The sequence below is a fragment of the Microtus oregoni genome, unplaced genomic scaffold (genome assembly GCF_018167655.1).
Source record: "Microtus oregoni isolate MIOR12 unplaced genomic scaffold, Mior012 000007F_ref0000211, whole genome shotgun sequence".
In the NCBI taxonomy this organism is placed as follows: Eukaryota; Metazoa; Chordata; class Mammalia; order Rodentia; family Cricetidae; genus Microtus; species Microtus oregoni.
This window is the reverse complement of record NW_024543066.1, coordinates 17,973,271-17,987,673: the sequence shown is the minus strand read 5'-3', so window position 1 is coordinate 17,987,673 and position 14,403 is coordinate 17,973,271.

Below are 14,403 nucleotides of genomic sequence, written 5' to 3'. Positions count from 1 at the left end.
AGTTTGGGACTATCTGCACACACTCTTATCTAAGGAGGTTCACATCCATGGTATAAAACTCTGTGATAGTCCATAAAACCTATGGACTTGTCCTCCAATATACTCCACATTATTTTTAGATTGCTTATTACACTGACTATAATGTAAGTACTAGTTAAGGAGCCATAAAGGGTACATGTCCCAGCTCCTTAACATCTACCCTTTATGAAATGATGGCATGAAAAATCTATACACGTAAGAAACCATCCCAGGTTATTGTTTTCTCCAGAATTGTTGGTCTGCGGCTGATTGCATTGCTGACTAAAGAACTCGTGGACACTGAGGGCTGAATTGAATGAACAGAGATTGCCACCCATAATGTTTAAAAATGTGTGGATGGCATACTACTTCAATTTTACAGATGCATAGAGTGCCATCAAAAACTCTCCGAAGACACCACCAATAAGCAGTGAGATAAATACTAGTCACTTAAACCGCGGAGCTGGAGCACCGCTCCTCCAAAAGCAGGCTCTACCATGCTCTCCAGCCCCCCTGCTTGGAGGCAGATTCCTAGTGCTGGCCTGCCTTTTGTTTCCCTACTTCTCTCGTGTTGTTCATATTCTTTTCTATCTGGGATAAGGCTCCCCCTGACTCTTTAACATTTCATTCTCTCTTGAATGATCTAGTTCAGGTTTCTTCTCATATATATTCTTCTAAGTGCAACCAGTAACATTAAAGGGTCCCCACATTTATTTATCTCTGCTCAGATGGACAAGGGCTTTTGAAACCTGACAGGAAACAAATGTTTCACGTACGTTTTTGGGATGGAACACATTTGAATTCACATCAACACAAGTCCTCAAAAACATTTGGGATCTCACAGAACATGTTGGGAAGCCAATTTTGGCTTTTTTTTTTGCTCTGATCCAGGAATCCCTCTGGAGCTTTCCAAGTGAATAAAGAAAGGTACTTACCCTTACTTGTTGACAGCCATCCACTCAAGCCCTTTGGCTTCCATGGGACCCTGGCAGGCAAGTCTGGTATGTCTGTAGCAGGGGTTCTGAGAATTACTTGATGCTCTGTACTCAAGTTACACCCGCAGGTGAAGAGCTATCCACAGCTTGTGTGCTGTTGACATGTGAATTCTTCAGATCACACCTCATCCCAGAAAATAAAGAGGACAAACTGATCTGTCTCTGTAGTATTAAGTTTAGTGGGCTTAGAATACTTACATATAATTTTATCGCTTCCATTTTTCATTGGCCAGGGTCCTGAATATATGAGCTCAGTAAAGGGACTGTTGCCATAACCTGCCTCCGGAGGTTTCACAAATGATCTACTTACTATATAGTCTTTCCCCCTACAAACCCAATACCTGAAGGAACTGAGAATATAGTAGTTTTAAAAAAAATCCATCAAATGCAATTCACTTTTGAAAGGATATTTTGAAAACAACAAACAACAGTGATTCAAAGAACCCTGTAAAAATATGCCACCCAGGGATTCCCAGAGTGCCGCTAGATCATCTGCGGAGTGTTGTTTCACACACACGCACACACACACACACACACACACACACACACACACCTCCATCTGTGACCCTCCAGACCACAGCCATGGGTATCCACATGGGAAGTCCATCTTCTTCCTCAAATGCTCTAAGGGATTTACTCATTTGCCAATAGCTGTAAAATCCTACTGGGACCACTATCTTTATGTAGAGAGGAGAATCTATAGAAAAAGACAGGAACTAAATCTCATTTTTCTTCTCCTAACAGCTTGCGATCATTTCCTCAGCTGGCGCGCCTCTGAGCATGAATGGGGAGAGAGACAAATGAGTCTCTTCAACAGCTGTTTCATATGAGAACAATTCTACCCTGGAACTTCCTGCTGATATTAAGGGCTATTGTCACATCATGTGCCGTAGCCCCTTTCACGTAACCTAACTTCTTTCACAAAATGACTGTCTTCAATGAACCTTCAGAAATGACTTAATTCTGTTACTGGCAGCTTTATATAGCAGGAACACTGGCAATTGATCCCTCCTGCTTGCTAGGTCATCCACACACAAATCATATTTTAAATAGAGACAAAGGCGGATACAGGGTGTATTCATACCAGGGAAGAATAGATATTGCAGTGGACGTGCCGCATAAAGGAGAGCACACGCTCTCAAGAGGCAAGAGGGGCTCTTGTGTTCCAAAACCAATTCAAAGCGATGGCGTTTACAGTAACATTATCCAAATTGCCTTTGTTGCTTTGATTAAAATAAATAAATAAAAACTTCTGATTACCACAGCCAAATTATTTATAAATCTCTCAGAGAGGGAAGTAGTGAGAGAGAAAGTAGGTAGGGCTGAATATATCATTACATTAATTAAAGAAAAATTCAGTTGCAATTACCCATAAATGCTTACATGTGTGCTCCCTGGGTATTCAGTTTGGATTTTCCCATTGGAATCCATTTGCTTCATATAGCTTTAATTATCTTTTTTTTCCCTGGATATAGGATGCCATTCAAGGATGCAATGACAAACAAAATGGATCTCATTTCCTTCCCTGGGAAGAGGAGCTGTATCCAGCATTATTAGAGGTTACACAAGGAAGTGGAGCACATGGCACACTCACCGTGACATTTTTTTTCTCTAGGCATACTGAAAAGTTAATGATAATTTTCTGTAATTCAAACTTCTGCTCTTAATATCCATTACCCACCCGTGCAAGAGAGAGAGCTAAATGGAAGGAGTTCTATCTGAATTCTCCTTTCACAGCCTTCCTGGGGAGTCATTTCCGTTTCTCTCTCTTGCCCGTTACATTCTGTGGAAGACAAAGGTGGTGTGTATTGCTGGGCAGAGGGCTGCATGGAAGTGGAAGGGCAAGCCTGGGGTAACACTCCAGGTTCTCAGGTGGCAGGAGCTATTGCTTCAGAGGTAGTGACGTTGCAAATCATGTGTAAAGTGTTATGGTGCAATTGAAAAGGGACCTCCGCCAAGGAAGCCAGAGCTGCTTCAAATCACAAAAGTCATCAATCTGACCTACACTTGGCAGTTACATCATTGTAAACTACAATAGCCTGCTGGAAATACAGTAATAAGTATATTAAAATAAAATATAGTTAAAATGTGGGTTTCTATATAGCACTTAAAGAGCCTCAGATTTGAATATTCTGAGATGCTTCTCAGGGGTTGAACAGAGATTGGTTTTCTTAAGAATGCCTTAAAGTAGCCAGGTGGTGGTGGTATACACCTTTAATCCTAGCACTTGGGAGGCAAAAGCAGGAAGATCTCTTTGAATTTGAGGCCAGCCTGCAAAGCTACAGAGAAACCCTGTCTTGAAAAACAAAAAGAACAAACAAACAAAATTTTTAAAGATTAAAGCCTGATTTTAAAAAAAAAGTGTAAAAATTTTGCTTGTGTCAAAAAACACTGCAAAGACACTTAGATACACCTCCTAGCCTGAAGATAGTTGTAGCTATAGATACACCCTTCCTAAATGAATTTAAAGATACTTTTTGAATTTTATCAGAATTTCTTATTTTTAAACAAGTATGATCAAATTTATTAGCATTGGAAACAATGACGCCTGCTTTAGTATCATCTTCACTAAAATTGATAAGGAATATACAGGATTATTACAGTCGATTTGGCAAGAGTAAAAAGTTTACCAGAAAAAAAATACAATGAAAATGATAAGAGAATCATAGAGAATTACTAACTCCTCTATCTGATTAAAAATACTAAATTTCTTTATACAAAAAAAAAAAACATTCACAAGCACACTGAAGTGGCAAACTAAAAATCAGACCATACCCATGACAGATATAAAGAAAGGTTAACATTCTGGCTAGTCAATTAAAGAAACACTAATCCCTTCAGAAGAAGGGATATGGACCATTAATTCTGTTCACTCTTTACTTGATCTAAATGCTATCATTTGGTCTAATGCTTGCTCGTCTTTTCACTGGCTTTCAAAGGCCCCCTTTTCTCCAGCATGAGCTGCAGCTGCAGGATGCCCTTCTTTCCCCCTCTCAACCATCAAAGCATCAGGGGGCTACCATTGGATTTTCCTTAGACAAGAAACCAAGTCAGAAGGATGGCATGGAAGCCTGCACACACATTTATTTGATTCTGTCTGCTGTCACATTTTAATTTTTATATCACATTTTAAAAGTCATTAAGTGCTTCATCTTCACAAAAATTTCATTTCCTTCTTAATACAAGTCTTTTAGATATACAAAATAGGAATTACAGCCATGAATTATTGGAAAGGCCCCATGTCCCTTGCCAACACTTGTAACTTTAAAAAGGTCTCCCTCTGGCCTGTGTAGCGAGGTGAATGATGGAGCGGTACAGCTTCCCTTCCTGATGCTCTTGAGATTCTACCTCCGTGGCTTCTCTGTTCACTAGATCATCTGGTCCCAGGCATTTTAGCAAGTGCTTATAGATAGGAGCAAATGTACTCACATCTTATCAGATGATAGAACATGCCATATTCTGAAGGAAAGCAGCCTTGACCCATCTGAAGTACCCCCGGCTTCTGTTTCCTTGCGGCTTCCTCTAGGTAGCATTTTATTTGTGAACATCTCACTTTTAATGTTATGTTCCTTCTTTTGTTAGCAAAGTATTTCCTTCTAGCCTTCCCCTCCTTACCTCCAAGAAGCCAATTTGCTTACAATTTTCTCTGTAAAGTCAATGGAAATTGCATACTCGAGACAATGGTGGAGGGCACCGAGCAACACATGATATCAGCCAAGAGTATATGAGGGTGTTGTTGATATCTGTGTGTTTGTTCCTTCCCTCAGCTAAGTGTTTTTTGCAAAAGTCCACTTGATGCAATAGCTCTGAAAGTGAACTATAGATACAGCTTGTACACACTCAATTCCTTAAAGTGGTGTTATTATTTTTGTAAATAAAAGAATGTGGAATGACTATCCCTTACCAGAGAACAATAAGATCTTCTTGTTAAGTCTCATGTGTAAACTATGCAATATTTACTTGCATACTTGAACTAAGATGCTAAATACAGGAGCTTTAGAAAGGTATACTGCTTTCCTGCTCTATTCTTTTATAACAAGTTTCTTTCATTTAGACTCCAGGTTTAACCGTGCTTTGCTATGATGTGCCCCTGGTAATTGGATAATGTTGGATCCTGGCATAGGATTTGTGTCTATAGAATGTACCTAGAGTTCTTGCATTTTAGCTACATAGGCTACATGTTAAGAGTAAAGGAACCTGCAGCCATTCACCTACATTTTAAGTCAATTCTACAATTTTCTCATGCATTACCTTGAGAAAGTGATGGGGGAGACTCTTCTGTTTTGTGTTAATTTCATTGGTTAAGTAAAGAGACTGCCTTAGCCCTTTAATAGGACAGAAAATTAGGTAGGTGGAGTAGACTGAACAGAATGCTGGGAGAAAGAAGCCGAGTCAGTCAGTCGCCATGATTCTCTCACTCCAGACAGACTTAGGTTAAGATCTTTCCTGGTAAGCCAGCTCGTGGTGTTACACAGAATATTAGAAATGGGTTAGATCAATATGTAAGAACTAGCCAATAAGAAGTTAAAACTAATGGGCCAAGCAGTGTTTAAAAGAATACAGTTTCTGTGTAATTATTTCGGGGCATAAGCTAGCTGGCGGCCAGGAGCTGGGCAGCAGGAACGCGGCCCGCAGCTCCTTCAACAGGAAAGGTGTTTTTTTTTCACTTTCCTTCTGCTCACCTCTATAATGGAGATGATAATAACCACTTGTTGTATGCATAGATTAAAAGGAGTAGGACAGGGATGAGTCAATCAGTGCAAACAGAACTTGGGATATGGTAGAATGCACCATGGCTATTATTAATGTTATTGTCGATTGTGTGTGCTCCAGTTTGACTTTTAAAGGAATTTATTTTTCATTTCATGTGTATGAACGTTTTGGCTGCATGTGTGAATGTGCACTTTGTATGTGTCTGGTACCTGGAGATGCTAGAAGAAGGCACTATCCTCTGGACCACAGTTATGGATGGTTGTGAGCCATCATGTTGGTGCTAGGATATGGACCCTGGTCCTCTTCAATAGCAGCAAGTGTTCTTAATCACTCAGCAATCTCTCTAGGCCCTAGTTTGACACTCAGACGTTCAACAAAGGCACTGGTGTTAAACACTTAGTCTCCAGGCTGTGGCTATAACAAGAAGTAGGGAATTTGAGGCTGGTGAGAGGGCTTAGTGGCTAAGGGTACTTGGTGCTCTTCCAGAAGAAGAGCATTCATTTCTCCGACATTCGCATCAGGATGCTCACATACGTAGTGCCAGAGGGTCTGGTGCTCTCTTCTCACCTCCATGTATCCTCACACATATGTGGCACACGCTCACATGTACAAATACACATCAATGAAAATCAAAATAAAATCTTAATAAAAACAAGGTGAAAAGACATCCTGGTGGAGGCTAAATAATTGGAACATGTCCTTAAAGGTGATCTGGAGACCTTAGCCCTCCCCGCCACGCCCCCTATTACAGTGTCCTGATCACCATGCGAAGAGCAATCTTCTTTGGGATAATATTTCTTGCACACTTAGGACAAAGACAGGCATTCCTGATAAGGACAATGATTATTCAGGTTATCTCTGATATCTCTTATCTCAACATGATCCTCTTTTGAAATTGTGAAGTTTCTTGATATTCCCCTTTTTGGATATAGTTGATTTTGTCCAGAGTGTTCTTTAAAGTGTTTAAAGTTGATGACAATGTCATTAGCTACATTTGAATTATTCTATCCTAACAACTTCAGCACAGCTGACATTGTCAAACTTTTTTTTGTTGAGTAATTCAGTATTAATTTATTTCACTTATATCCTCCTACCCTTCTTTTAACCTCTGTGGGCTTCATTTTTTGCTCATTGATCACTATTTTCATCATCATATTTTCTTCCCCTTCTGTAGAACTGCATATATGAACTGAAATGAGCTAACTAGAACTAGCTAGCATAGAACTAAAATGAGCTAACCTCCAAACTCATTTTCTTTTTCAGAGGAACAATAATGACTTAGTTATCTTGGGTATTAAGAGCCATTGCACTCAGAACATAAAAGGCCAAGAAAAGTTTGCAATATTCTGCAAGTGCAAATAAAAGATGTGTCAAGAAACCCTTAGCACTTCTGTGATAATGAGAATAAAATCATGTTTGAGTCACCTTTTATACTTTCTGCTCAAGCCAATAGGCCTCTGTGACAAGTGTTCATCTTTGGAAAAACAGTCTTTGGGAACACTGATGTGGTATAATTTTCTAATAACTTCTTCTCCATAAGGGCTTTAAGGCTAGCAAAGCACACAAGAAGTAATGCAGCAGATGAATTGTTTGGAGAACTCCCATCTTCTTATCACAGCCTGTTTATTTGATTGTGTCTACTTTGGTATTTTTCTAATTTGTCAAGATTGGATTCAAGTGAAAGCAGTTAAATTCTAAAGCAGTATTTCACAAGCTCTTGGTGGCGAACCCTTTGGCCAACCTCTGTCTTCAAAAAGTCTTTACATTACGATTTATAACAGTAGCAAAATTACAGCTGGGAAGTAGAAACAAAATAATTTTATGGTTAGCAGTCATCGCAACATCAGGACCTGTATTAAAAGGTCTGAGCATTAGGAAGGTTGAGAACTCTTCTAGAGTTTTAAAATCTGTTATTATTTCATAGGTCATATATCATGGGACTAGTTCTGAAGCTGCATCTGTTTTTAATACGTGTACTGATTATCTGGTTCTTCACGTGATAGGTATACGCTTGGAGCGACTCAGGTGTACCAGGAACTGACCTTGGAAACCCTTTACAATGCTGTCCTGCAGGTTAGTGTCAGTAAGGAACCTTAAAGATGAGATCAACATGAGGATGCAGAGCAGGACCCACCTGCTCTGTGACTGTGAGTCCCTGGCTGTCAGCTCAGTTTGCTAGCCTACATCACTCTCCCTGGAGTCGTCCTCCCTTCACCGACGATTTTCTTATTACAACTGCAGTGGCTGAAAACTCTTCTGAGAAAGAAAGCAAATCAAAAGCATCTTATAAGATGTGTGGTCTCTGCTACTAAAATAACAAAGAACTTGAACTTGAAATTACTGTTATCCTTTCCAAAATAATTGACTTTGGAAGACTATACTTTCCAAAAATGCCATCCACTCCACTCACTGTCAGCACCCCAATCACATCCCTTTGGTTGTTTTGTCTCAAGATAGCTAGTGTCTTTTGAAGACAGAACGGTTTCGGGACAGAGTCAAAATTTATTTTGCCATCACCTTGTAAAGAAGGTAAGAGCTGAAAATGATTAAATTTTCAGTTTAAAAGATTAAATCTAAGTAGCAAGAGTGTTTAGGCTAGGGAAATAAAGTTAGTCAAGAAAGAATTTTGCTTTCTCTGCTTCTCCGAAACTAAAAATAATATAAAGCATGTATTTGGATTGTGGGGGTTTGTGTACATATTTGTGCTTGTGTACATGTGATGGGTCTAGAAGTATACAGGTGGCTGACCGTGATCATTCAGCGTTTTTAAGGACGTCTTAAAACATCTTTGGTGTTCTTGTGACATGTGCATGCCTTTTTGCTCTCCCTGTTCTGTGGGCTAACCTATAAAACTGTTCCTACTTGCCCCAAGTAGACTACTACCATGGTCAAATCAGGCTCTTGCATGCCTGGACTCATCAGCAATTCCATTTAAATGGCCAAATGAAGAAGATGTGGCCTGCTTTTTCCAGGGCTGTGGATTTCCATTCCCAAGTGTTCTTGTTCACCCATCTGTCTGCCTCAGGGCAGGGGTCAGTTTCCACATTTTTTAACTTGTAAACCGGTGCCTGGTGGCAAGGGTGCTTCTTTCCCAATTTGTTCATTGATAAACTTAGCTTCTCTGTTCTTATTAAATGTACTCTCCAGTAAAGAGAATAGAAATATATCCTGAGCTTATTGCCCCTCCTCTCCCAAACCCAGCATGGAGGTGTGTGCCTTTCATGGAAACTTGGGGGGAATCTCAGAATTTCCCTCCTGACATGGTATCTAAGACCTGTCTATGTCATCTTTATGATCCTTCTGCTTATCATTTGAATATATACAGAGTAACATTTCTGCTTTTTTCCTTTGTTTTTAAAAAATGTTCTTTCTCAATAGATACGTACTCTTTGTTTCTTAGTAAATGTATAGTAATGGGCACCAAGGTTCTTTCTTTTTCCAATAGCAACTATACCTGACATTGGGGGCACTGCCTTAAATTTTCTTCCGCTGTGATACCAAAGACTTCATTTCTAAAGAGTTACAAATATTGATATAGGAACATAAGCTATAGAGCCAGTTGCTCAGGACTAAAGTATACTTTCAGATTTTGCAAGCCCTCTTGTCTTATGAGGATGCCTTGAAGTGGTTCCTCGTCTGCTGATTTGCAAAATGATGACAAAAATCACCTCATAGATTTGATCTAACTATGACCTATTGCCGGGCCCTAATGTCTTCCTCTGGGTAATGGGACACTGGGAGAGGTAGAAAGCATACAGCAGACTCATTTATTTAACAAGCATGGGTGTGCATGGGGGGCGGCGGCTTTTATACTCTCCTAATACCCAGGCATTCAGATCCATTGGCATTGTGTGGTTGCCCCTCACTGGCTAGGCACAATCAGGACCTCTGACAGACAGAATCCAGGTTGGCTCCCCTCACCTGTTAGGTCTTAACTTCACGAATGTAACATGTAGAAAGTTCAGTAAGTATCAATCTGCTACTGCCTGATTCTGTAGCTAAATTTTTCTTATGACTCAGCATCCGGATCCCTTCATTTGCTGTCTATGGCTGCTAGTCCAGTGAACTCACTAATATAGCAGAGCTTGCACTGCTTGGAGCCTAGTGTGTTTCACAACTGCATCTTTATAGCAAAGTCTACTCATCCTGATTTACAAGGTCTGATGCTCAGTACTCAAGAACATCTGATGCTTTTTAAATCTTGGCCATAGTTGCCCATCTTGGCTGTTTTTTTCACGTTCAACAGTGTGTTTCTTCTGGCTATCTCATCACTTCCTTCCCCACTCTTCTATTTTCTGAAAGCCTTCTTTCCATTTCTTCTTCAGACACCTTGTTCTCAGACACTGCTATTCTCAATCACATTTGCCCTACTTACCTTATGGAGCATGTCGAATCTTTTCCCCATGCTCACTGCCTTGTTGATATCTGTCTCCAAACCCTTACCTACAATCTGATCTTTCTATGGCCTTTAGACTTGACCTTTGCAGAAGAGCCTTCTGAAAACTCCGCTAGAAGCACTAATATTCTTGTCATGTTTCATATGCCAAAACTAAACCCACACCATTCCTAAGACTACTCAATCACCTGTATCTTTCAGTTGTCAATGTTTTACCAGAGGAATGTTTTGAAAAGTATATGTAAAGATTAAAAAAAATGACAATTGTTTCAGGATTACAGATTTCCAATTCATTTCTTTTGTTAACGGTTCCAGTCAACAAGGCTGGACATCAACATTTCCTCTCTTGTTTCAGGTCCATGCATACACAACTGTTCCTATTCTTCTCTGATGGCCTTCTACCTCTCACCTAAGACACCCGCATGAGTGCTGCTAATCATCAATTTCTTAGAGTCTTACTAATAGCTGTGAGTCTGTTTATTGTAAAATATTCAATTTATCACAAAACAAATTAGAAGTTGCCATATATTATATGTGATCCATAGAGATATAACACTTGCAGAGAAAGTTTAATTATCTTAGTTTTAGATAGGATTTTATTATCAACTCATTGGAGAAAGAAAGAGAAAGGGAGAAGGAGAGAGAGAGAGAGAGAGAGAGAGAGAGAAGGAAAGAGGGAGGGAGGGAAAAAGAGAGGAAGAAAAGAGAAGAGAAGAGAAGAGAAGAGAAGAGGAAAGGAAAGAGGGAGGGAGAGATGGTTTCTTGAGTTAGGCCAGCCACGTCACCAAAATTGAACTGCATGGTGAATAAAGAAAGGGGACTTTAGATAAAGATTAAGGCAGTGGTTCTCAACCTTTCTGATGCTGAAATGCTTTAATACAGGTCCTCAGGTTGTGGTGACCTCCAACCGTAAAATTATTTTGTTACTACTTCATAACTATATTTTTGCTACATTTGTGAATCTTAATGTAAATATATGATATGCAGGGTATCTGATATATGACCTTTCCCAAAGGAGTTGTGACCCAAAGGCTGAGAACACCAGAAAAACCTGTGACTTAGCCCTAATCAGCACCCCAAACACAAGGGCTGAAGAAGAGTTAGAGGAAGTCTTTGCGAAGTCTGACTCAGACGAAGGGTGGACATAAAATGAACTCATGGCCTAACAGAACCTCATAGAGGTTTGTATTTGAAGTTGCAATGTATGGGCAGATTTTTAAAACAGTAGCAGCTATTTCTCGATCCTCAGAGAACTGGAACAGTCATACATGTTTTCCCATGATGTTAATCAACACTGTAAAATCTATTAAGGATACCGCTCAAGAATTACTACTATGGGGAGATGCTCAATAAACTATTTGAATGTTTGTTTATTATCTTCAAAACATTCAAGGTTTACATGGGAATCTCTCCTTTTTCAATGCAATAAGATATGTGTTATTTTATATGGAACAGTAGTCATCTGCTATATTTCACTACCAGGAATTACCACCTTACACCTGTCAGAATGGCTAAAATAAAAAACACCAATGATAGCCTTTGCTGGAGAGGTTGTGGAGAAAGGGGTACACTCACCCATTGCTGGTGGGAATGCAAACTTGTGCAACCACTCTGGAAAGCAGTGTTTCGGTTTCTCAGGAAATTCGGGATCAACCTACCCCTGGATCCAGCAATACCACTCTTGGGAATATACCCAAGAGAGGCCCTATCATACAACAAAAGTATATGCTCAACTATGTTCATGGCAGCATTGTTTGTAATAGCCAGAACCTGGAAACAACCTAGATGCCCTTCAACGGAAGAATGGATGAAGAAAGTATGGAATATATACATATTAGAGTATTACTCAGCAATAAAAAACAAGGACTTTTTGAATTTTGCATACAAATGGATGGAAATAGAAAACACTATCCTGAGTGAGGTAAGCCAGACCCAAAAAGAGGAACATGGGATGTACTCACTCATATTTGGTTTCTAGCCATAAATAAAGGACATTGAGCCTATAATTCATGTTCCTAGAGAAGCTAAATAAGGTGAATCCAAAGACAAACACATAGGCATCCTCAGGAATATTAACCTTCATCAGGCGATGAAAGGAGACAGAGACAGAGACCCACACGGGAGCACCGGACAGAAATCTCAAGGTCCAAATCAGGAGCAGAAGGAGACGGAGCACGAGCAAGGAACTCAGGACCACGAGGGGTGCACCCACACACTAAGACAATGGGGATGTTCTATTGGGATCTCACCAAGGCCAGCTGGCCTAGATCTGAAAAAGCATGGGATAAATCTGGACTAGCTGAACATAGCGGACAATGAGGAATACTGAGAATTCAAGAACAATTGCAGTGGGTTTTTGATCCTACTGCACGTACTAGCTTTGTGGGAGCCTAGGCAGTTTGAATGCTCACCTTACGAGACCTGGATAGAGGTGGGCAGTCCTTGGGCTTCCCACAGGTCAGGGAACCCTGATTGCTCTTCGAGCAGATGAGGGGGGGGGGACTTGATCGGGGGAGGGGGAGGGAAATGGGAAGCGGTTGTGGGGACGAGGCAGAAATCCTTAATAAATAAATAAATTAAAAAAAAAGAATTACTACTATGGGGAGATGCTCAATAAACTATTTGAATGTTTGTTTATTATCTTCAAAACATTCAAGGTTTACATGGGAATCTCTCCTTTTTCAATGCAATAAGATATGTGTTATTTTATATGGAACAGTAGTCATCTGCTATATTTCACTACCAGGAATTACATAATTCAATACAACAAAATGCAATATGTTCATGGCAATAACTACCTTGCCAAGCAACATTCTGTGTGTCACCTTATCTAATTATTGAAGCATTCTTTTATTGTACATGTTATTATCTGTCTTCAACAGCTAGAGACCCAGACTGAGGGAAATGAAGCCATGCATGTAGTGTATTAGCTTGTAATTACTAGAGTCAGGATTTAAGCACAGATTAGAACTTTCTAACCTGAAACCTGAGGCGTTAGCCATCATTCCTTAGACTTCTGCTTGTATGTGCTACATTTTCTACTTCGGCATCTAGCACATGTGTGCCCCATACAACTTTTCTTGGCTTATTTATTCTACAGTGAGACTGTCTCTTCCCCAACTCGCTGAATCTACCGCAGTGTGCATGTCTTTTTAATATCAAAACACTTGTGGCCATTGGCATTTGGCAGCACTTCCAAATCCACGAATATCATCCTCGTTCTGCTTTCTAATACCACGCACAGTAAAACCTTTCTTTATCTTCCCCCTGAATTATCATGTGAACCTCATTTTGAAGGATTTGTTTAGAAATACAATTAAAATGTTTTCTACAGGTTTTGGCCAAGTTGGCCTAGATCCTAAAATCCACTCTGAGCAAAACCTCCAGGAATATATGTTCACAGAAAGGTTTGCACCCTGGGATCCCCTCCCACTTGCTTTGACCTGATATTTTGCTTATTCTGCTATGAAATTCCTCCGAGGAGGGAAACAGGAGCTTGCCTCATTAAGGCTCATTATTTACAAGATGTTGACAAATGTTGGCATTTATCCTGTTAACATAATAAATGTGAGAAAAATGACCATTTGGCATAGATAGTCCGGCGCAGAACGCTAGCACGGCAAAGAATGAGGAGGGTTTGTTATGTCTAAGCGGCATCATTCGGGGCTATATTAGAATTTATATGTTTTGGAAAAATAATTATTTTTTCTTTGTCTCACAAATAGAATTTCTCTCTCTCTCTCTCTCTCTCTCTCTCTCTCTCTCTCTCTCTCAGAAGCTAGCAGAGTATTTTAATAAAGAATAAAAACCAGAGCCCAGAAAAATATCTATACAAATATTGCTTAGTTATTTACTGTAATAAAATGTTTGAATTTTTGTACCTTTGAAAGAAAACTATTATTTTTGCTTAATCTTTGTAACATTTGGTTATAATTTAAATTCCAAATGTAGTCACTTGATAATAAAATAACTATAATATTCAAATTTACATACCCATAATAATAAAACAAAATAAGTGAAGGGAATAAGAATGTAAAGTAGGAATTACAAAAATTTGGTTTTTTTTTCTTGAATGAGCAGGATTGAATGTCTACTAACAAACATATCTGAGAATTCAATTTTTTAAATTTAAAAAATTTGAACTTGACACCAAGCTTCTAGATACACACATGAGCTTTACACGTACATACATGTACATATACAGACAAATTCACACTTATGCATATACACTTACACACAAACTCACACACATGAATATATACATACACACAAAGTCACACA